The sequence below is a fragment of the Syngnathus floridae genome, chromosome 1 (assembly GCF_059516105.1).
Source record: "Syngnathus floridae isolate MCC-2025c chromosome 1, RoL_Sflo_1.0, whole genome shotgun sequence".
NCBI lineage: Eukaryota > Metazoa > Chordata > Actinopteri > Syngnathiformes > Syngnathidae > Syngnathus > Syngnathus floridae.
In genome coordinates this window covers 13,017,530-13,040,177 of record NC_142413.1, presented here as the reverse complement: position 1 = coordinate 13,040,177, position 22,648 = coordinate 13,017,530, and positions in this window count along the sequence as shown.

The window sequence follows — 22,648 nt, the reverse complement described above, 5'->3', positions numbered from 1 at the left end:
TAATTGACCTTGCTGTCTTGAGCCTCGTCAGCAAGCAATAAAGACTGGTTAAATGTTAAGCCAGAAACTAGAGGGCTTGAAGGGCTACTCTTACGCTGCATTAATGAAATAAAAAAGCTAGGCTTATTTCATATTATATGTGGAACCAAGGTCATTACTCTCAGTTGGGTGCCGTAAATTTAAATGTGTACATTTGCAGAAGCAGACAGACTGCTATCCCCGAGTGAGAAACTCTAAATGCCTGGTAGGCTTTGTATACCAGTGGGAAAATTCATTTCATCAAAATGAATCACTACCAGTTGAATGATGAAGCAGGTATTTGAGCTTTCTGTTTAACAATGCAGATATTCAGAGCAGTGATTGCAGCTGAAATTAAAAATGACATGACAAGGCACTTAAATGAATGACTGTCTCTCACTGGGTTAATAAAGTAGGTTGATGTGGCATGAAATACAATCCTCCTTGCTATTTTGTTTAAACATGATCAAAACTCGCAGCGTAAAAAATTCAATGTCTTGTTGCCACAGGCATTAATGACAGACCGGACATATAAGTGGGAGTGTGTTCCCAGCCAATCTTGCAGTCTGTGTCTTTGATATATGTCATTATGCATCTTTGGAATCAATCTATCATTTGTACATTCCACTTGAAAAATGTTTTTAATGGAGCCATTTGAGCTATTTTCATCCGGTTGTCAACACTTCTCAGCATGTGACAGAAAGTGAGCATTTGATTGGGCTAATTAAGAAGGCACTTTCCTGTCTTTTTGGACAGGGCCACACTCAACAAGTCAAAATGAGTATATGCACATGTCTCTGCCGCCTTCTCTCCTCCTACTGTATAAACAGACAAGTCCATCTGACGCTATTAAATAGCCCTTCTATATTGGCCATCTTTTCATTTCTGGGACCTTTGAGACAGTGTTCACTACAAAGGCATCTTACTGATGAGCTTAACAAGGCTCGTGTTTTTGTGGAACCTGCAATGTGCTCTGAGCAAGTGGATGGAGCAAGCACGAGAGACACCTGCAAAATCCCCAAGGTAGACCTGAACGGACAAAAACAAGTCTTTAGCTTTATGCCAACACCTATAGACAACTTTTGCAAAGGTCTTTTATATACAAAACTACATTCTATATGTTCCTCGAACAACCATGTTTAAAACAAGTACAGTACGTAGTCAATTTGCTGCTAAAACTGGCCTTCGATGCATGTGCCTCTGGTTCAGGCCATACTGCTCCTTCATTCAATCTATATCGAGGAGAGTTTGTATTGTCTGGGACTCAACGCCGAAAAGTCTCGGGGCCCTATTTTCGTGCCGAGTGCAAACTGTAGTGCAGTCTAATTCTGCGCATGGGTGGACTTCTTTCTATTTGTATTTTTGTAGATGAGCACAGTTAGAAATGGGCATTTGGGCCGTATGCTGGATTTCATGTGTTGTGTGTAGTGTGTAGGGTATGTATGCGTGGTGTTGTTGGCGGGACTTTGTGTTACATTGTATTGTATGAAAAGTGTTCAACAAATATTGATTGATTGATTGATTGAGTGATTGATCGGTTGGTTGTGGGGTGAAAACCTGATTTTCAGCTAAAGCGGCTCGTCTCATTCCCTTTAAATTCACCACAGGTTTACATTTCTAACAGTTTAGTCACTAGCAAAAATGATCTCGCAGAAACAGTACATTTTTATTCTTAAACACTGAGCAGTTCCCTTACACTCTGTGACTTGGAAAAATTGGAAGAACAGCATGCAAGATTAATAACGAAAAGCAGCATTTTTCAAGGTGTGAGCCGGGCCTGCCCCGGGGAGTACCGGAAGACTTCAGGAGGGTTGCTACAACCAGAGAAAACAAAGAAAAGAAATGCTTCTTACACCCGCGAAGCAATTTGCAGCTATATTAAAGGATAGCGGCTCTCAGTTGGTCTGTAAAGTGTGAACTCTTGGGTCTCAGTGGGAATATTTGTTACAAAATTAACACAACTGTCCCTGTTTTTTAAGAGCAGTGGACATGAAAGGAACATTTCAGAGGGAACCAATACACAGGGACATACTGTAGATTTGGATTATGCGCTGTCACATCTGAACAGGTTTCTGAATTAACTATTTTGAAACCAACTCATGTAAACACCCTGATAAAATATGGACTTATTTATAATCAATAGGTATGCTATTGCTGACCATGTAAACATAGTGATTTTTTATTGAGACAATTAACCAAATAATTCATTTGAACACCATGGTCACACTTGGCTAAGATGTAACCACAGAGACTTTTTTTTTTTTTTTTAATTTGCTGATCACTGATGTCAATAGCAATGGAAATACCACCGTGGTCAAGGTCATTACTAACACGTTTTCAAAACTGATAAGACAAAACAATTTGTAATGGTGGCTGATGATTGGATTTGATAGTCCCCCAGATGCTTTTGTTTTTCTTGTTGCAGAAACTAATGTCTTGTATTACGGGGCTATGTAATGCTACATTAATCAATAAATAGCAGTGTGATTATAGTACCATTTGTGAACCATGGTAATAGAAATTAATGGTAACCAGAGAGTGAAATACATGTTTGTTTTACTTCAGTGTTGGACTTGAAAAATAATTTGATTCTATTTTGGAAAGTATCTATGTGTGTGCGTTTTTGTCAATGTGTGTGGGTGCATGCGTTAAAATACAGGTACTTGCCGAGACAGACCCCTGAACTCTTATTACCATAAAGTTTAATCAATTTGCTTTAAGGACCTTTGTCCAATTTGTTCAAGCACGGTGGAGATAAAAAAATGAAACATCTCTCATTGCCGATTAAAAAGGATGCATCGAAGATTGAGAATGATCTGAAATCTCAATCTCATTTTCATTTTGCCTCTTGAAAAAATTGAGCCGCACTTTAGTATAAAATGTCAGAAGGCTGGATGCATAACAACCTGTCTTGGCAAGTTATGCATCATTCAGCTGTATCCCGATGCAGCACCATTCCCACTTGCCTGTGTGTTATCACTGTACCGTGAATGCCCAGCATTTCAGGCATTGCTCATCAATCACTAAACAGTTGCATGTCTCTCACGTGTCAGTCATTGTAGCAGCACCTCTGATTAGTCATGATGTCAATTAGTATGTAGTCAAGAACATCATTACCGTTGAAACCTGAGGTTCCACTGTACCCAATCCACCATTTCATTATCACTTAAAGCATAGAAATTATTTGGGGAACAAATCACAAAAAGGGAATCGGTCAAAAACCTTTCAAAACGAAACAAGACTTCTTAGATTAAATAATTCAAGGTAGCGAGCGCATTCAGCTGTCATGGTTACATTATTTGAGAAAAAGAAATGTCAATATGATATAAAACTCACATTTGTAATGTTTTCTGCATTGTTGTCTTCAATCAAATCAACTTCAAGAGAATTTGAGTCCCTGACACTGTAGGAGTTCACTCCCCTGACAGAATCAGATCCCTTTCGGTGATTGTCGGAATGGTTGTATCTGCCCTGTGATTGACTGGCAACCATTTCAGAATGCCTTTTGCCCAAAGTCAGCAAGGAAAGGCTTGAGCTCCTCAAAGCCTTCAATAGAATAAGCAGTACATTAAATAAACTGGAGAACATTGAAGGTTTAATGCAACTCCCTCCACTCCATTTAAAATGATGTCCAGACACCCACATTCAACTTTTTTTTCAATAATGTGACCTTGCGAAAATGACTGATGTGCACCTTGAGGAGTTGTGTAAATACTGACAATTTTTCAAGGTTCCCTTAAACCCATATCACACTGAGATGCAGATGCTTGCAAATGTAGCGAATTTCGGGTTCCGTCAGGGTTCGTTATTTTTTGCAAACAAGTGTGTAAGTAGTTTTGCTTGTTGCAAACAATCATTGTTGCTGCTTAGTGAGATATCAGGACGCATTGTCCTCATGGATCATGCCAGGCAATAGGAAGCAAGGCGTAAAGGTGGTAAAGCAGTGGGAGAAAAAGACATATGAAGTCATGATCTGAGTTTTATGAAGTGTTACATTTTATGAGTTACCGTAAAAACCTGAAAATTGGCAATATTTGAGTTTTGAAATTCAAGTCAAATTTATGAATCTCGCCTTCAATCACAAAAAAATATTTCAAAGGGCTTCACATGGCCACAGTTGACCTTTATTCTCAACATCCCCTGATCTTAACCCTCAGGAGGGCAAGGAAAAACTCACAAAACCACTACTGGGGGAAAATGAGAAACCTTGAGTAGGGACTGCAGGTGGGAAAATCCCTCTTCCAGGACGACCAGGCTGCAATGGATGCAGAGTGGGCAACACACAATATGAAATTATACAAAGGCCATATAAACCTACACCAAAGCCTGAATATGCTCATGTGCAGATTTTTAAAAACTCAGCTGGGAAAATACATGATAGGGTTGCAGTCTTGAGTTAGATTTGTTAAGTTAGAACTAATTATATAATTGTCAAAATACTTTCTTTACTACTGCCCATTTTTTTTCACACTGGTAAAACTGGTTAAACGCTGGTATTAAGTACAGATGTTGTGCTCACACTTTCCAAAACCGTGACTTGTCCACATCATAACACAGAGATCAAGCCAAGACCGATACTTTTGGGAGTCGAGTTCGAGATATGACCAAAACCTTGAAAATTGTGGCCTTGAATCCAAGGCCAGTCTTTCGTGTTACAACCCTACGATGTGCATGCAGCCTGGAAAACAAGTCACAGTGTCATATGAGAGGCATATCAGCATGATTTCTGGAAAGTGAAAATTACAGCAATACATTCAGGTGTCCCCTCAGTCGTGCACACCTCTTGGGGTGCTGCGGAGGAGGTAAAGTGGATCTGACAAGCTTAGATTAAATGCCAAGGACTGGGCGTTTCTCACACACACGACAGCCTTCTGGACAGCAGCCTAATTAGGCACTTCCATGATCTGCCATGGGCCCTTTCAACAAAATGCTGCATCTAAAACATTTCTAGCTTTGATTTAACCCCCAAAATGCCAGATTCATCACCAACATTTCCCATTCATACTTTACATTGGAAAAAAATACAGTACATAGTTGGATGTACTGTAAGTCACTTGATTTCCAGTAAGAAAGTTTTGACCTAGGGTGTCCCAAGACTTTAAGAATGCGAGGAGCGAAACACAGACCGTAAGCAAATGTAGCGTGCAAACACAAAAGTTGCACTTTTCAGTGGTTTGTCAGCCTGGGCCTTTGGTCTACTGGTAATGTTGAGGCAAGCTCGTTGGCAAACATAGTTTGCCAAGTTATTCGAAAGTTATTTGACAAGCAACTTGCGAGAGCAATGTGGCAAATTAAGCTAAAATTGGATAACAAATAGTAGATTAAAGTTATTTGTGATGTGTGGAGCTCTAAAAAAAGGAGTAGGGGGATAGCTTCGTGACGCAAACGGAGGAGATGCATGAGTAAATGTTTCTTCTGTGAACGCTACCAGCAAACTAACTCTGCCCAAGACCGCCTATTCAGCTTGTACGCTCGAATTCCAACGAGTCTGGACATTATGAGATCGATTCCAGTACTGTGATTTTTTTCAAGGGAAAAAAACCACCAAATTATTTAGGGAGGTTTGAGATTAGTTTAGACTGGCCTGAAGCAACCTAAAATAGACAAAATGGTGTCACTATTAACTGCTCCCCACCCTTCAAATGCAGCATTGCTTCCTGGCCTTTCATTTGTTTATCAATTCAGCAATTTAGTACACTAGTGACCAGAAGTGTTGTGGATCTTTGGACCCTGAATGGTCTGCTATTGTAAGAACTCAGAATTAACTTGAAAAAAAATACCCAAAGCAAAAATGAGGTGGCAAAAATGGTATCACTTAATTATGACACAATTACCTACCTACCTACCTACCTACCTACCTACCTACCTACCTACCTACCTACCTACCTACCTACCTACCTACCTGTTTATAGTTGTAGCCTGCGATTTCAAACAGGCACTGATTGCCATTTGGACTCTTTATGAGCTTTGTCATTTGAAAGAAAATGTTGGCATCAGTTCTACCAATAGGATGTTTGATCTATATTACCTCCACAGAATTACTATATTTAGTCATGTTCACCTTCATTGTCACAGCTTTTTTTTTTGCTATGGTTGAAGAACTACAGGAACTCCTGAATATATAATTTTTGGCATCTACAAGAGTAGGTCAGCTTGTTTGTAGGCACAAGCATGACGATATCGTCATTCTTATTGATAGAGTTTCACTCACTGATACAATGAAGTCAAGTACAGGGTATAATTCATTCTTTATATTGTCACCTATATCTGCCTGTATGATGCCCTCACACATACATTCTAGACAGGTAATAATTCTGATTAAAGAGAGCGTGAGATAATGTTCAATAATAAAAAGTATTATTTGCAGAGATCAATGTGTTTTATCGCAGCAGTAAAGTACAATGAATGAAAAGTGCTGGAAGCCTGTAATAAATTTTGATGTGTTGTGATATTGAACACGTTGTGACAACATACTGCTTCCCGGGGCTGTAAAACATCTTCCAACAGGCTGTTGAACATCCGCACGCTACATTCTTGCAGTCTGTGACTGCCATACATCAAGCCTGGGCCGGGGTGCACAAACTAAGTGTATGAGGAATTACATGGCAAGAGACAAAATAAAAAATATATATATTCATCAGTATAGCATGTGCAAATAAACTGTCTGCTAGATGAATGAGTGTGTGTTTGTGTGTGTGTGTGTGTGTGTGTGTGTGTGTGTGCGTGCGTGCGTGCGTGCGTGCGTGTGTGTGTAGCAGTGAAAATACAATCAATCACTCAATTAAAGGAGGCTGTGACAGTGACAAGAATCTGTTTGACTGATGGATGGATCAAATTTTCTAAGGTCTCACATTTGAGGCTCAGTATAGTTGTGTGACATTCACGAACAATGGACAAACCCACATCACATTGTGAGGGTGTCTTAAGGCAAGTACACAAACCCATTTTGTCCTAATTTTGGAGACCGGTGCATGTGCTCTTGGCCTAAAAACTGTCGTATCTTCATTTTTGTCCTGGGTCAAGTCTATGTCACCGTGTTGAGGAACAGACCACAATATGCTTCGCTGGGTGTTGTGGTGGACCAAGGGCGTTATCTATTACACCCACCCAGCGCGCCCGACAATTTAGTAGACTAGACTTCAGAATAGATGAAACGAGCTCTAAGGTGTGGCAGCGGTGACAATTTCTAATTGGCTATCGGAAACAAAAGGTCCAATTAACTCTGCTGATTGGCCAACACACGTAAGGATTTGCAAATGGAAATATTCAGCAGGTTTGTGGTTCATAATTGTCAATCTTTCTTTTTCCAAGCTTATTGGTAAGGAACGATATGCTCTCACCACAACCCCTGCCAGTCGCCACTGCATAATCGGTTAAGACACTCTTTTTGAGGCCTCTGATAATTGGGCCCTTGCTAACTTTGATCAGAAGTGGGGAGTCAGGTTAACTTTGGCCTGATTATTGGTACGTGTGTGGCCATCTTAACAAGCACACACAGGAAACTTTGATTCCCAGACCCTTCTTCTGTCCTGGACAAGCAGAGTTGTGCTGCCACTTTTGGGAGGCTCAGGGTATTTAAGAATGTTATCTCTAATGCGCAGATGTCTTAAAGGTCCCTGTGGAACAGGCCTGCAATTCCCCCTCCTAATTAAAAATTAATTAAATCAGTGGTGGCTCAAGCCAGGCAGAAAGCTGAAGGCCGCAGCAGCTCGCCGCAGGAAACACAATCATTTATTCAACTCAATTACAAGAAGCCACAGCCAGCTCCTCTGGCACCGATGTCACCTGGAGAGTCTGGGTGGTCTCTCGCCAGTAAGCAGAGGGGCCCACTTAAGCGTAGAATGGACAGAAAACTGCTTGTGATGCAAAACACACCTCACTCTTGTGATGAATACACATATAGTCATAGAGACATCCTTTGTCACCTGTTTCCCCTCTTTCATCCTCAAGGGACTGATTTGGGGTGATTGTTCAGAAATTCCGACATGGATCAATACTTCTTTCAGCTCTCCCTTGGTATGGGCAAGAGACTTAGTGATTGCCCACTATGTTGTCCAATTATTCAACAATGGTATACTGGAACCAATCCAAGACTATGAACACACAGGGAAAAGCAGGTAAGACTGTTAATTGTTTGGTTGGTTTAATTAATTTGCTTTGCTTTAAACTGTGACTAAATTAATAATATATTGTCTTGTGTCTCAGACACACACATAGAAATGCACACATGCACACACACAGATGCACTCATTCTAGTTGGCATAGACACAGTTATTGCACGTCGTCCTTTGTAATTATGCAGTAGCTATGAACCTTGACCTTCTCGCACACTAACTTGTCTGCTATATTGACAGTCGGGGAATTTAAGCCCACAAAGAGATTATACTAATTGTCATCTGGTCTAAATGCAAACGTGAGCTAAACGCCTTCGGGAGTAAATGAATTCTGATGTGAACTGTTCATTAATTAAAGTCAACATTCCTTTTCCAAAGGTACATTCAGTTTATAGCTCATATCTATTCAAGGCCTAAGTAAAATAACCACACAGATATGAACTTTGTGACAGAGATTACTCTCACTTATCCAAAGAGAAAAAGATGAGCTATAAGTGTTAAGTGTGTTAAAATAGCAGACTACCCATCGCTAGACTATGTGCTATGAACATTAGAAGCCGAGCTAGCCCAAGTACAGATTTCGTTACCATGACAATTGAATTAAGACTCTGTAACATGGGAGCAAAATTGCAGAACATCTCTCTGACATTTCTTTTTTAAATAAACAATTTACTTGGATGGTTGATTTTACACCTGGGCTACATGATGGCGATCTGAACAAAAGAAGCGAAAATGGGGTCTCCACTTTTTATTCCGCATTTAGATGAGCGTTTATCAGAGCCAGTGATGGAAGAGTGTGTGGAAATTTTTGTGTATGCATCCCAGCCAGTCATGTAACTCCAAAATGTCCATGTGCATGCGTAAAATCTTGTTTCTGATCTATGTTCTACGTTAATAATGTGCGCTGCAAAAATCAAAATGATAACGCCACAAAAAAAAAAAATCATCTTTATAATTGTTGAAAGAAGCTTGAGTAGCTTGATGGGCTGACAGATGGATATAGTCAGACATGTTTGGCCCCTGTACTGGCACATGTCAATGCGTACGCAACATGAGTGGATTTTGCCAGAGTTTGGGGCCATGTACTATATGGGAATTCAATGGCAGAGTATATTCATTTTTTCTACTCTGGAGGGTTGGTTCAAATTTGTACGTATTCAAGCCCCAAAACACCGTCATCACCTAAGGAAAATATACTTCCGAAATAATAGTATTATGGAGTTTTTATCCACAAGCGTCTACGTATTACAAGCCCTTAATTTGCATTTTGCAGGACCCCCTGGAAACCCAAATATTTTTATAAACACTACCTTTCCATTAGATACCTCTTTAAGATCAAACATAATTATTTTTGTGGTTTCACAAAAGAAAAAAAAATATTTAAAAACTATTTTCTTTAATTTATGCTTTTTTGAACAACCACAAGTGAATAAAAGTTCCAGATTGTATTTATCTCCCATTTACCAAAGTTGTGGAGTATCAGCCTTGTTAGAGTGGCAAGAGTTTAATGAAACTCTTTCCAGATGAACATCAAAATTCAAGAAGCAGTGACGGTTGAAAGCCACGCCTCGCCAGGCTCATCGTATCATCTCTGTGTTTCACTGCTCATTGGCTTGTTTGATTATTAATTAGCCTCAAGTGAAGTCATCATTTTTTAGACATACATTTGTATGTGTGAATTAGTTCTGCTACATTGAGAGTCACTGAGATGTCAGTAATCATGTGTAAGTGTGACGCTCGGCACCCTTTCTCATTATCGCAAACGACATTATTCTCCCGCAGTGATTGACGCTGTTTGCAGATTTCCCCTTACCTTCAGTTTTTACACTGACTGAGACAGGCTCCGAGCATAAACAACCAGGTAGTGCTCAACTCATGCAACTTATCTGCCAGGCAAAACCCAAGCCTCCAACTGATACAGCACTGATTCTAACTCCCAATGGTGTAATGCAATATGTTCATGCTTTGGAGAAGAGAAAGTGGTGCTCCACTGGGAGCCTCAGCGTTTGAATCTTTCTGTACCCAGAGCCACAGAGCTTGCGATGATGTTCACCAGCTCCAGACAGATAGTTGTCTGTGATGTGGCAGCCTGCAGATATGCCTTTGGTTCCCTGCAAGAACTGTCTCTGGAGTTCAGGGACCTATGGTGCTCTGAGCTCTACACAAACTCAGCTTCATATCATCAGAGAAGGAATGTACTAATTCCAGCTGCTGTTCTGTATGGCATAAACAACATTATCAGTGGAGCGAGTTGTCTTAGTTTTGGGGTCTAACTATTATTGTGTTGTAGAAATAATCATGTCGCGTAATGTTATCTTAGTCTGTATGGATGATATTTTTATAACAATATGAACCTTTTAGCACAACAATCAGAGACAGGGGAATGTAGCCATAATTTATTTCTATTCTTCCGCTTTGGTATGGGGAAAGGCCAGTAGTTTTATCTTGGGGCAAACACGAGTAAAGAAGCTGTTATTTGCTACTTTTTGTTTAGTCTTCTGCAGAATGAACAACTGCAGGCTATGATTTTGTTTGCATGTTGGTTCAAGTTAAAAATGAAAGGTGAATAATTAGATTCAAGTTACTTTGTTATGGTGATAATTGATCCAGAAATGCAGAAATATATATTTTTTGTAATCTGAAGTCAAAGACTGATTAGAATTTAGTCTCGGCACAAATACAAAATGTTCACGCTACTTAAGGGATATGAGGTCAAAATGTTGGCACGCTCTCACCTGATAACAAAATGTAATTTCATGACTTTTGGCTCAAGGCAAAGTCATAAAATTGAGTGAAGACTAAATCCCAGCAGCATTGTTTGTCATGGATGCCCTTTGAGTCTCACTGGTGTGAATGCTGGTTGCTTGAGGCTGTCTCTGCTGCTGGTGTTGCTTTATTTTTTTAAATTGAAATTATTGAATACTCTTATTGACTTTTTATATGGCTGTGTTAATCTCATAGCTACATATTTGCACAATCATTAAAAATTCAGTTTCAGAGTGATACATACATACATATGCACAAAAATAACAAATATCTAACTGCAAAATATCAGCGTTTGGACTCCACCATGTCATCACTTTGAAAAAGCTGTGAATAAAAATATACTCAGAAAATTAATAAATGCATTTTCTGTTTTGTTACACAGTGATCCCTCACCAATTCACGCTTCACGTTTCGCGAATGCGCTTCTTCACGAGTTTATAAGTGATGAAAGAACGGCATTTAAGTACACGCTGATAGCGCGGGGCGTGCCTCTGAGCAATGTGCGTCACTGTGGACAAGCGCGGAAAGTGCGGCAGCCAGTCTGTCATGAACGAGGCAGGACAACTACATGTGCAACACGGAATGTTAATTTAAGGCAGAGGCGGTCTTGGCTACTTTTGCGCCCTGGGCGAACCATCCATTGCGGTGCCATCCATCGCCCCAAGCCCCCCCCCACCCCCCCACTTAGCAGGAAATTGACATCACGTGACAATAAGGGCGCCCCAGCGCCCACTGACCAGATTTGAGATGGAAATGACTGAGCTAGAAAACTGGCGATGTTTAATTTTTTTTTTTCCCTTGAGAGAGGTCGTGCGCCCCCACGTGGATCGCGCCCTGGGCGGTCACCCATATTGCCCATAGCAAAAACCGGCCCTAATTTAGGGAATGCGAAAAGAACGGTCAGCGAGCTTGTGTCATGCGTTGCGGTGGCCTCTCGTTACACAGCGAATCAGGCAAACCGAAATCAGGTGGAAGGCGTGCGTGTGTCAAGGCAGACAACCAGCCAGGTGTACCGCTACACAGTGGATCAGACAAACGGAAATCAGGTGGGAGGCATGCGTGTTTCAAAGCAGACAAAACGGCGTCTATATACACGTCCTAATCAGCGGGTAACACGGAAGAGGTAGCGGCGATCAAAGCCGATTAGCACGCACAGATCCGTATTGGCAACACGCACCCCTGAGTTCTAGCACCGAGGGCACATCAGAGCAAGAGCAGAGACATGGCACAGCCGTGCATGAAGGAAAAATAAACCGCCGTGCAGAAAGAGTCGGGACTGCGGCAATGAGCCCTGATAGCGTGGGGCATGCCTTTGAGCAATGTGCTTCACTGCGGACGTGACTGAGTTCAAGCGCTGGTGGCGGCAGCCGGCCACGCGCAAAGGAAGTGGGGACACGTAACAATATCATCCGTTTGTTGTTTGGGAATGGTTATGAAGGGTTGGGAGAGGTTTATAAAAGTATTGGGGATGGTTTAAAAAAAACTTAATAATGTGTACTGGACCACAATGCAACAGGAGATTCATGCACGACCATGACTCACTTTGGTTTCACTATGCATGATGTCCCCCGGGTTAATATAGTGTGGTAATTTTGAAAGTGGACACTTTGCATTGCTTGGCGAGGAAAACCACTCCCAAATTGATTGTACTGCACTCATGCCCTGTAGCGGCCAAATTTCAACACAGTGTTTAAATTTCTAAATAATGTATTTACCGTTTCTACTTGGTGGTTTTTCGCAGGTGATTCGGGAACGCATCTCCCGCGAAAAACCGAGGGATCACTGTATATCAGTTGTTTACAACCCTTGCATGTTTCCAGGGTGTGACTGAATTAGAAAAGGTCAACTGGTGAATTAATAAAACCTCACCACACACTCTGATAATGCCACTTTCTTTTTTCACTCACAACGTACTGGTAAGATGGTGCATATGTTTTAACTCCAAAATATATCTGCAAAACACCAGACAAACAGTAAATTTCTTCACTGTGTGTGTGTGTGTGTGTGTGTGTGTGTGTGTGTGTGTGTGTGTGTGTGTGTGTGTGTGTGTGTGTGTGTGTGTGTGTGTGTGTGTGTGTGTGTGTGTGCACATATAGAGTGTACTTTTATGTGTGAAAATTAGGCTTTCATCCTACTAACAGGCTGAGTGTGAAAGTGTTAATGTAGCAGCGTTTCACACCTTGCCAACTAATGACCAACATCAGTGATGGGAAGCACATTGCACTCTGACACCCTCGGGACCATTGATGCTTCCTGGATCAAGCCTGTACTTCCCTCATTGACACATGCATCATTTAAATCCACAGCATTAGCAATTGATGTGTTTTGAAGCTCTTACCCCTCCACCTCCTTCACGAATACACGCACACACACGCACTTACACATCTCTTCTACGTCTCATTAAACTTAGCTTGAATGGAATTTTTTCTGCAGCATTTATTTGTGTTAAACGAAAGTGGAATACACAACCAATAAATCATTTTCTTATTATTTCAAAGGTATGAAAAAGTAAAAACTAAATAATAAAAATAAAAAATAACACAGAGTGTTTATCTTCCATAATGCAATGATTGTAACTGAAATATAGACTGTGAAGAAAGTGTAGTTACAAAATACTTGAGATGTAATTGGATCACAATGAACTTAATACAACTTAATTATCACAGTACAGGACCAGGCAATAATAAATAAATTAGATTGCAAGCAAATTATTTGGAAATATAAACATATTGAATACATACTAGATAGGTAGATAGACAAGACAGACAGGCAAATGAATAAATACATTTCTTTGCCACCATGGCAGCTCCAAGGCACATGGTAATGTCCTCTGGCACCCCAAGTACTCATTTTTGTGAACCTGTCCTTGCATATGTACTTTTTCCTTTCGCAACTGTCTCTCCTCTGCAGAATCACATATTCACTTGTTTGAATACAGAGCATCTTAAAATATAAAATGGCAGAAAAAAAAGAGCACATTGTCTTGTTTTAATAAACTGCAATGTGTGTAGATATGGTTCGTATGTGTTGTTAAAATTCAGAAATACAAATTTTAAACAAAATCATAAGCAGTCATTACAATGACTTAACATTGGCACCCAAATATCTTGAGTGGAAGTAAATAATTATTGATTCTGCTGTATGATACACTGAAGCCTTATAATTCAGTACATATGTACAGCGAATTAAACTGTAGATTTGCCTACAAAATTAACCAGCCAAATATTCTTGGCCCTTCCACCTCCGCAGGATAATCATTTTGCCAACATTAGGACCACTTTTGTCATTTGTCAGGGGCCGTAAAACATGCTAAATATACCGAAAACGTCGCTAAGTTGGCAACACTGCAGACAAGTCGTAGGTAGTTTTTCTTTGAAATGTTGCTTGTACTCGTGTGCACATAAAATAAAAGCACAGTTTTCTAAACAAAGGCACTGCATAGTTCATGTTTTGCTTCATGACTCCATAGTCACTGTGAGTGCCAATCAGAGACTGTGGGCGGGCCAGATGTTGACCCCATGGCCGTTCTTGGTCCTCATCTGTAGTAGCCATCCATCCATTTTCTGAACCTCTTCTCCTCACGGGGGTCGTGGGTGATCTGTCATAGTTACGGTAAAATTAATCCTTTATCATTTTAAAACTTTCATCAGCCAGACTTGACATTATGCGCATACCTACAATGCATTTTATTTGGTGATAATTGAACATAAAAACAGAAACAAAATTAAACTCACTAAAAAGGATTTTTATATCTTTTCTGAATCAAATATTTGCAATAAAATATATTGTCATCATCCAATCTTAGTGGAATGCCGCTTTGGTTAAAGCATTCTAATACTGCTTTATTCTTGCAAAGGTAAGATTATAGAAGGAGAAAAACAACAACAAATCATTATGGATAATGTATTTGCAATTGTAATTTTTTATGTAATACTCTATTTTAATGTTATAGAGCTATTCAAACCTATAAAAATATCATAACTGCAACATTTATGAGCATAATTTAAAAAGAAAATGCAGACGTGAAATGATTATTCCTTATTGTCCTTCCTTTTAATAATATTGAGGAATACGTTCAAATGAGTCTCTGATTTCAAGCCGAGAGCAGTCACGGCAGTAATCTTACACTGCGGCCTGCAACAACATACAGTAATAATACAATACAGCAACAAAAAGGTCTAAGAGTTTGTTACTGTTTCAGAGTTTCAACACTGTTTGAATGCTCTACAAATCTACAAACCAGTCAGGTTAAAATGCTCTTTCAAATAGCAACACTTATTCTCAATAATATCTCTTGTGTTGAATTAAAGCACCTTTTAACAGAAGACGATCTTATAATATTCATATGTATCAATAATTTTTTTGTGGTATTTTGCACAGCGTACACGGCAAAACATATCCTTGCGTAATGAATGTTTTTGACACCCAACAAGAGATGTGCTGTATTTAAAGAGTGTGGGCTGCGGTATTGACACAGTAAACATGATTTAGGTTATGGGTGCTGTTCATTCATAAAAAGATTATTCTTCACCAGCACGGTTATCTGCAGTAGCAGATGTGTGCTTGTGCTCGTGGCAATTGTGCCATGTCAGAAAAAAATCTGTGATCAAATCCACATGTAGCTACAACGTGCAACAGTTACAATCATGACATTTTCCTTATACATTTGGGCTTTCACTTGTTAGTAGGCCGATGAAAGAATAAAAATAGATATTAAATAATGTGCTTTTTTACTTGAAAGAACTCACAAGCTTCAATATACATTGAAATTAAATGAGTATTATGGCCATACTCAAAACATTATGAAATACAAATAATTAAGAAATAATTAAGTTGAATTCATTCATGAATCACAACATTATTAGAATAGATTTCTTAAGTTTTATGAATACAGTTGTAACGTTTGAAAAATTAAACCAAACTATAACAAAAGAAATGGTATAACAATACAGGTATTGTTTTAATATTGTATTACATTAGAGTAAATTTTTTTTTTCAGGCGGCACGGTGGAACACTGGTTAGCACGTCCGCCTCACAGTTCAGAGGGTGCGGGTTCGATTCCACCTCCGGCCCTCCCTGTGTGAGTTTGCATGTTCTCCCCGTGCCTGCGTGAGTTTTCTCCAGGCACCCCGGTTTCCTCCCACTTTCCAGAAAAATGTAGGCTGATTGAGCACACCAAATTGTCCCTAGGTGTAAATGAGAATGCGGATGGTTGTTTGTCTCTGTGTGCCCTGCGATTGGCTGGCAACCGGTTCAGGGTGTACACCGCCTACTGCCCGATGACAGCTGGGATAGGCTCCAGCACGCCCGCGACCCCCGTGGGGACAAAGCGGTAAAGAAAATGGATGGATGAATGGATATTTTTTCTGAAACGGGCCAAGGTTGTCAAGTTTTTTTGTTTGTGTTCTGCTTGGTAGTTTATTAATAATATATACCAGAATAAAAAAAAAGAAGTAAAAATGTAAAGCACTGGTTACCCTGTAAATATAACAATAGAAAAAAAAAAGTGTTTTTCCTCCACAGCCCCTCTTCAATAAGCATCTCCTTCTTTCCATTGCATTGTCAGATGATAGTTTCCATGAACAACGCATGCAGAGATAAGAGTGATTTCCATATGCATGCGGTCATCTTTGAGTGTGAAATGTCAGCCCTCCTTCCTTTTAACCACATTGCATTATCAAAACCAGCTGGGAAATCATACGGGAGTGACATACTGCTAACAGCTGGGAACTTTCTCCGAAATATTTCAGCACCATGGACAGAGGTATCAGGGTTTTCCCAGTTGAAATTGGAGCTGCGGTTTCCGATGGCCAGATTTATGCTCCACTTGCCCCCATGCAAAGCGCTGGTTAGCACAATAGCAGCGTCCCTCAAGCAGGTGGGGATTAAGCGTAGTGCTCAAGGACACTTAACTGATGCAAATGCTTACTGTCACTGGTGGTGAAGCTTAGTCCAGCTTGTTGAAAATGGTTACTTCGTTTAGTATGCAATGTATATTTTATTAGATCATGTTGAAACTGGATGACAAATGGAATTTGAATGTACAGTATTTGTTGCCAGAGCAATTTGAATCAACATCATTGCTGGGACTGTTGGTTTGTGTGTGTTCCCAGGTCACACCAAGGGCACTTTTTTTTCCCACGAGTAATGATGTAATCTTCTTCATTACCCTTCTTCCTAGTTGGCAATAGCCCTTGGTGCTTCTATCATTATGATTCCAATGCAGAGCATAAAATAGCTCTCTTCTATCAGGAGCTTAGATACTGCAAGCTGGTGTTTGTGCGGGTACTGATAATGAGGGACCATTATATTTGCATTTGTCCCCCACTCCCCTACACAGCGAGAGCCGTGCCAAACTACAGTACATACAAGATGGACCAAACTTTGTCTGTGAGGAATGCACACACAGGCACACATGCACACACACACACACGCACACACACACACACACACACACACAAGCACATTCTGATTTATATGTGTCGAGAGGACCTAAAACAGCTGTAAGAGTAATGATATTTACCACCCAAAACTTTGAATTGCAATGATAATCCTTAAGTAAAAAGTGTGAATCGGAAAATTCTTATATTTCCTCAGCTTGATATGTCATTAAAGTCTTTCTTAAGGATTAGAACTCAAGATCAGTATCACGACTATACTGGCAAGAGCGTTTGTTCATCATGTTTTACTGAGTTAAGCCTGTGCCAACATGAAAGAGGTTAAAACCTTGTGCAATTTGATAAATAACGGATTACTTTGATTCTAAAATCAGCACCGCACACTCACATTGCAGATGTCAACAATGAACTTTAATGTGACATAGAATAACGTTTTGCACAAACACAACGAACGAACGCACGCACACACACACACACACACACACACACACACACACACACACACACACACACACACACACACACACACATTCACACACATGGATAACACATGAGCTAAGTAGTACTGCTGGAATTAATTTTCAGATGTACATTGAGACTCGCTTGCTTGCACACAGAAGCCTAATTTCCCGTTCAAATTTTACATTCACGTCTCATTGGGAATAGCTCTTTCACTTTGCTCATTATCAGTGTTTGACCTTTTGGACTGTCTGTTTGTAAACGTGAACAGCAGCCACTGGACGCCCACTAAGAATAGCTTGTTATTTAGCTCAACACATGCTGATAAAATAAGATAGGCCGACACTCGATGAGCTGTTGTTGTCATGGGCTGGGCCAATATGGGACATCTACAGTTAAAGATGCTTGGACACCGATATAGTTTTCTCAAGCGGAGTAGGAGCATGAGCCCAAAACAAGATCAAACAGTCGCTGTGCTTACTGGGGCTTTTTACTCCTTTCAAACTTCACCCATGCTCCCTTATGCAAAGTCTCATTGGCATGAATTAATAATACATCTTCAAACAAATGCAAATTCATTCACTGTGTCCTCTCTTTCTCTGACAAATGCTTAGGTGTGTAGGCGTACCATGTGATTAATTCACTCAAGAGTAGGATACTGCAGCCACCATGGCCTTTGGCATGCCTTACTTTTACCGAGTTTTATATTTGCATATGTTCGCCAAAGACATTATAAAACAACGGATGTGATGTTATAATTGTTCATTACTTCAATTCTTCATTAAGTGTGAAAGAGAAGTACCAACGTGCAGAGGTTGACTACATATATGAACAGATGAAAATGTGACACACGTGCAGTATGATGTTAGCTAAGAAGAGATTCACTATGTCTTTTATGAGCTATGCCTGTGCGTGGGCAGCTGTGGAATGTATAAAACATATTCTTAACTATTCAAAGTTGTGAAGGAGTCGGTTTTGGAAGGAGTGGGAGTGAAGGCTAGGGGATATACAGTATTTGGGCAGCTGACAGCTGCGCGTATAAGCTTGGGTGTGTTGGTGATAGGAGTGGGACTTGGTAGCGTTTGAAATGCAATGAGGTACGTTTGAAAAGCGCTCCTGTCACAGGTAAGCAGGGCAGCAAGAGCAAGAAAATATACCATGATAAAAGTAAAAGTGCCCAAGCTTTAGGCATGCGATCTCTGAGGGCTTTTTGCTGCTCAAAAGCACTCAACACCACAGGCACTTTATACAAAAGCCCCCACCCCTACTCCCCCCAAAACATACACACATGTACGCTTTGATCTGTATGGAAATAGCCCCCAGATTTTTGGGGTCCGAAGTAGAAAGCCCTGATTTTGGGACCAAAGCGTGTGCGCACATGTGTCAAAAACAAAGCTTCGATTCCATCACTGGACTTGATTCCCTTGATGTTGCCTTCACTTTCATGCATACTGTAAGGATAAAGATATGCCTTATAAATCAATAACTGCAGAACGGCACCCTTGGAATTTGCCTTTGGTGTGATGATGTCCTCATCTGCAGCTTCTTGCGTCCTCTTTAGCTTTAATCTGCAGTCACACATCACAAGCTATTGGATGTCACAGCAGTGCTAGCTAAAATATTGCTTTCTTTCAAATTTGGTACAGTTTATACATGTGGATTGTTGAATTTATGAATGTCATGGCCTTTCAGGGGGATGACTAATTATGAGAGAAGATCTTGAAGGAGAATGTCAACACTTTGAAATCAGTTCACATGATATTCATATTAGGATTAGGGATGGCAAGATACCACTTTCTTATATCCGATACAGATACCAATACTGTAGCCAATAAGGAGGCAACAGAAGGGAGAAAAATAGAATATAAATATGTAATAATAAAAGGAGGCTTTTCAAAACAATAGAGTGAAGGTGGTGGGAGACCAAACCAGAAATAAAGCAAAGCTTAACAAGAGGGAATTGTTGCAAATTACTGAAAGGATAATTGTTAGTATCTAATAAAGCAAGCCACAATCACCCTGTGCTCTAGCACTGATCAATGGCCAATGCGTTACAGCCTACAAGGGACTAGGAGTTCAGGGAAGAAAAACTGTTTGCATCCACACAACTAAATAATGAACATTTAAAAGGCCTCAAGCTGTGAGGTGATGTAGCACGGCATACTTAATCTGATATTAAGCAGCACGCAGCAAACACCAAATTTAAAAAAAAATATCAAGACAAGATTTTAGCTCAAGATTGGAACCGATTTGACCTCACCTCCATCAAATGCCTTTGATATGAATTACTGTAGGTCAGGCCCTCTCATTCACCATCAGTGACTTCTGAACTGACTTACATTTTTCTGGATCAATGGACATTTCCCCTCAATGCAAAGACTTCCCATTAAGGGAAGGTGTTATAGCTAAAAGGAGAGGGGGTGGGGGGGCTGAGTAATTTCTATTACTGCAGGTGAAATAGATTTGTTCTAGAGCTTGGTCTCGAACCCTGAATCCAATTTTGCTAGTCTTGTTGAAATCAGTGAAGGTCTTTCAAATGGACTCATAACTTGTTGAAAAAAAGAATCACGTTATAGTCCAAAAAATTGAGTGTACTTATAATGCGTTGTTTCTCCACTAGATGGTGCCCAAAGCGGTAGTGAGGATAGGATAGGATAGGATAGGATAGGATAGGGTAGGGTAGGGTAGGGTAGGGTAGGGTAGGGTAGGGTAGGGTAGGGTAGGGTGGGGTGGGGTGGGGTAGGGTAGGGTAGGGTAGGGTAGGGTAGGGTAGGGTAGGGTAGGGTAGGGTAGGGTAGGATCGGATAGGATAGGATAGGATAGGATAGGATAGGATAGGATAGGATAAGGTAGGGTAGGGTAGGGTAGGGTAGGGTTGGGTTGGGTTGGGTAGGGTAGGGTAGGGTAGGGTAGGGTAGGGTAGGGTAGGGTAGGGTAGGGTAGGGTAGGGTAGGGTAGGGTAGGGTAGGGTAGCGTAGGGTAGGAGAGGAGAGGAGAGGAGAGGAGAGAGGATACCTTTATTGTCGTCACGTACACATAGAATGTATAGCACAAGGTGTTGAAATACCATCCTTCACATTATGGTTAATTGCATAGACAATGTATGAAATGTATTGCACAATGTCGAGATACCATACATTCACAGGAGGATTAATTGCTTGTATGAAGGGATAGTGTCATGAGTTCAGGGTGGTGATGGCGCTCTGAAAGAAGCGTTCTCAGTCTGTTGGTCATTGGGGGGTGGGGGCGTTCTCCCTTAGTTTCTACATTTTTTTTGACTGATTCAAACCCTTCCATCCAAAACTATTAATCATATCCCTACTGATACCAAAAATTCTCATAATCCAAAAATACAAACTTTTCACCGTTGAAATGCCCACAAATAAAACCCACAAAAAATTACTTAACTTAATTAAATTACCTAACTTAATTAAAAAATATTATGTTTTCCTTTAATAATTTCTACATTTTTGATCAATTTACACCGTTCCATTTTGAAATACCCACCGTTTTTTATTATTAGATTATGATATTGTTTTTGTTCTTTTGTAACTTGTACCTATTTTACAGTTACAAATCATTGCAACTTTAAACTGTTCAGCTTCTTGTGTATTAGCTTACACAATGAGGCAGCCATGTTGGCCAAAATTGAGGTATGCCACGCATTCTCATCCCCAGGATTCTCCAGTGGGCCAGCCATCTTGGACTGGGACATTATATGCACCCTGGATTCTCAACCCCAGCCTCCTCAGTGTGACAACTGGGGTTATTATGTGCACACCAGATTCTCGCACCTGAACCTTCCCAGTATAGCAGACATATTGAACAGGGATAGTCACACCCCAAGTGCAGTGGCCATTTTGCACAGGGGCATTAGGCACAGCTGGGAATCTTTTCCCTAAACCTCATCTGGGACACCTTCCTTCCTTCCTTCCTTCCTTCCTTCCTTCCTTCCTTCCTTCCTTCCTTCCTTCCTTCCTTCCTCTTTCTTTCTCTCTTTCATCCCTTGAAATATATTTATTCGATAAACAAATTTATATTGATGTTTGTAAAATGTACAAGTTGGGATAAATACATTTTATATTCGTCAGAATAATCAATATTAAATGTGTTTGCCATTTCTTCGAGTCAATTCCCGCTGAAAGATAGCCTACAGGTACTTAATCTTAAGAAGAAGAAAAACAAAATCACGCAAGTCTTGATCAGAGTATGAATAATTTTTGGTTAATGCTTCCACAGATGCGCCACACGCCTTAAGATGTTTAGTATGTGGTGAGGGTGTATCAGAGAGGACAGGCGTGGACAACTTCCCATCAAACTTATTCTCACTAGACTCTCCATTTTAGCATTCACAACAGCAACAGTAGCTTTCTTTTCACCCTCAAATCGCTTTCATAGAGTAGGAGCTCTAAATCCACCTCTGTGCGCCACATCCCGCTCAGCTGTGCTTCCGTGTCATCCAAATAGGGCAGGGATAATTGGCTCAGCAAACATGGTCTTATGGAGATTGCCCACTCCTATTTGTTTCCACAGACATTTTATTCCTCATAAGATGAAGTCCTTTATGATCTTATACAATCCAATGCAATTTACAGTATAATCTGATGGCATTTGCTAGTATACAACTTGCATTATGTCTATAAAATGTAGCAGAAGCAGGGCTTCACAGCATCCACATTGGGCCTCTAATTACACTAAAATATCAACTTTTTCTTGACATAAAAGCCAGTATATGTTGACACCAGCTGTTGTTTCCAAACCCTATGGCCATAAACCACAACTTAAATGCTTTTTAGAATAAAATAGACAAGGAGGATGCTGTTTCTTTCAAAACAAGGCCTGTCCACTTCTTTTTCCCGATCTACTGGGTGTCGTGAGTGAAACAGTGGTTT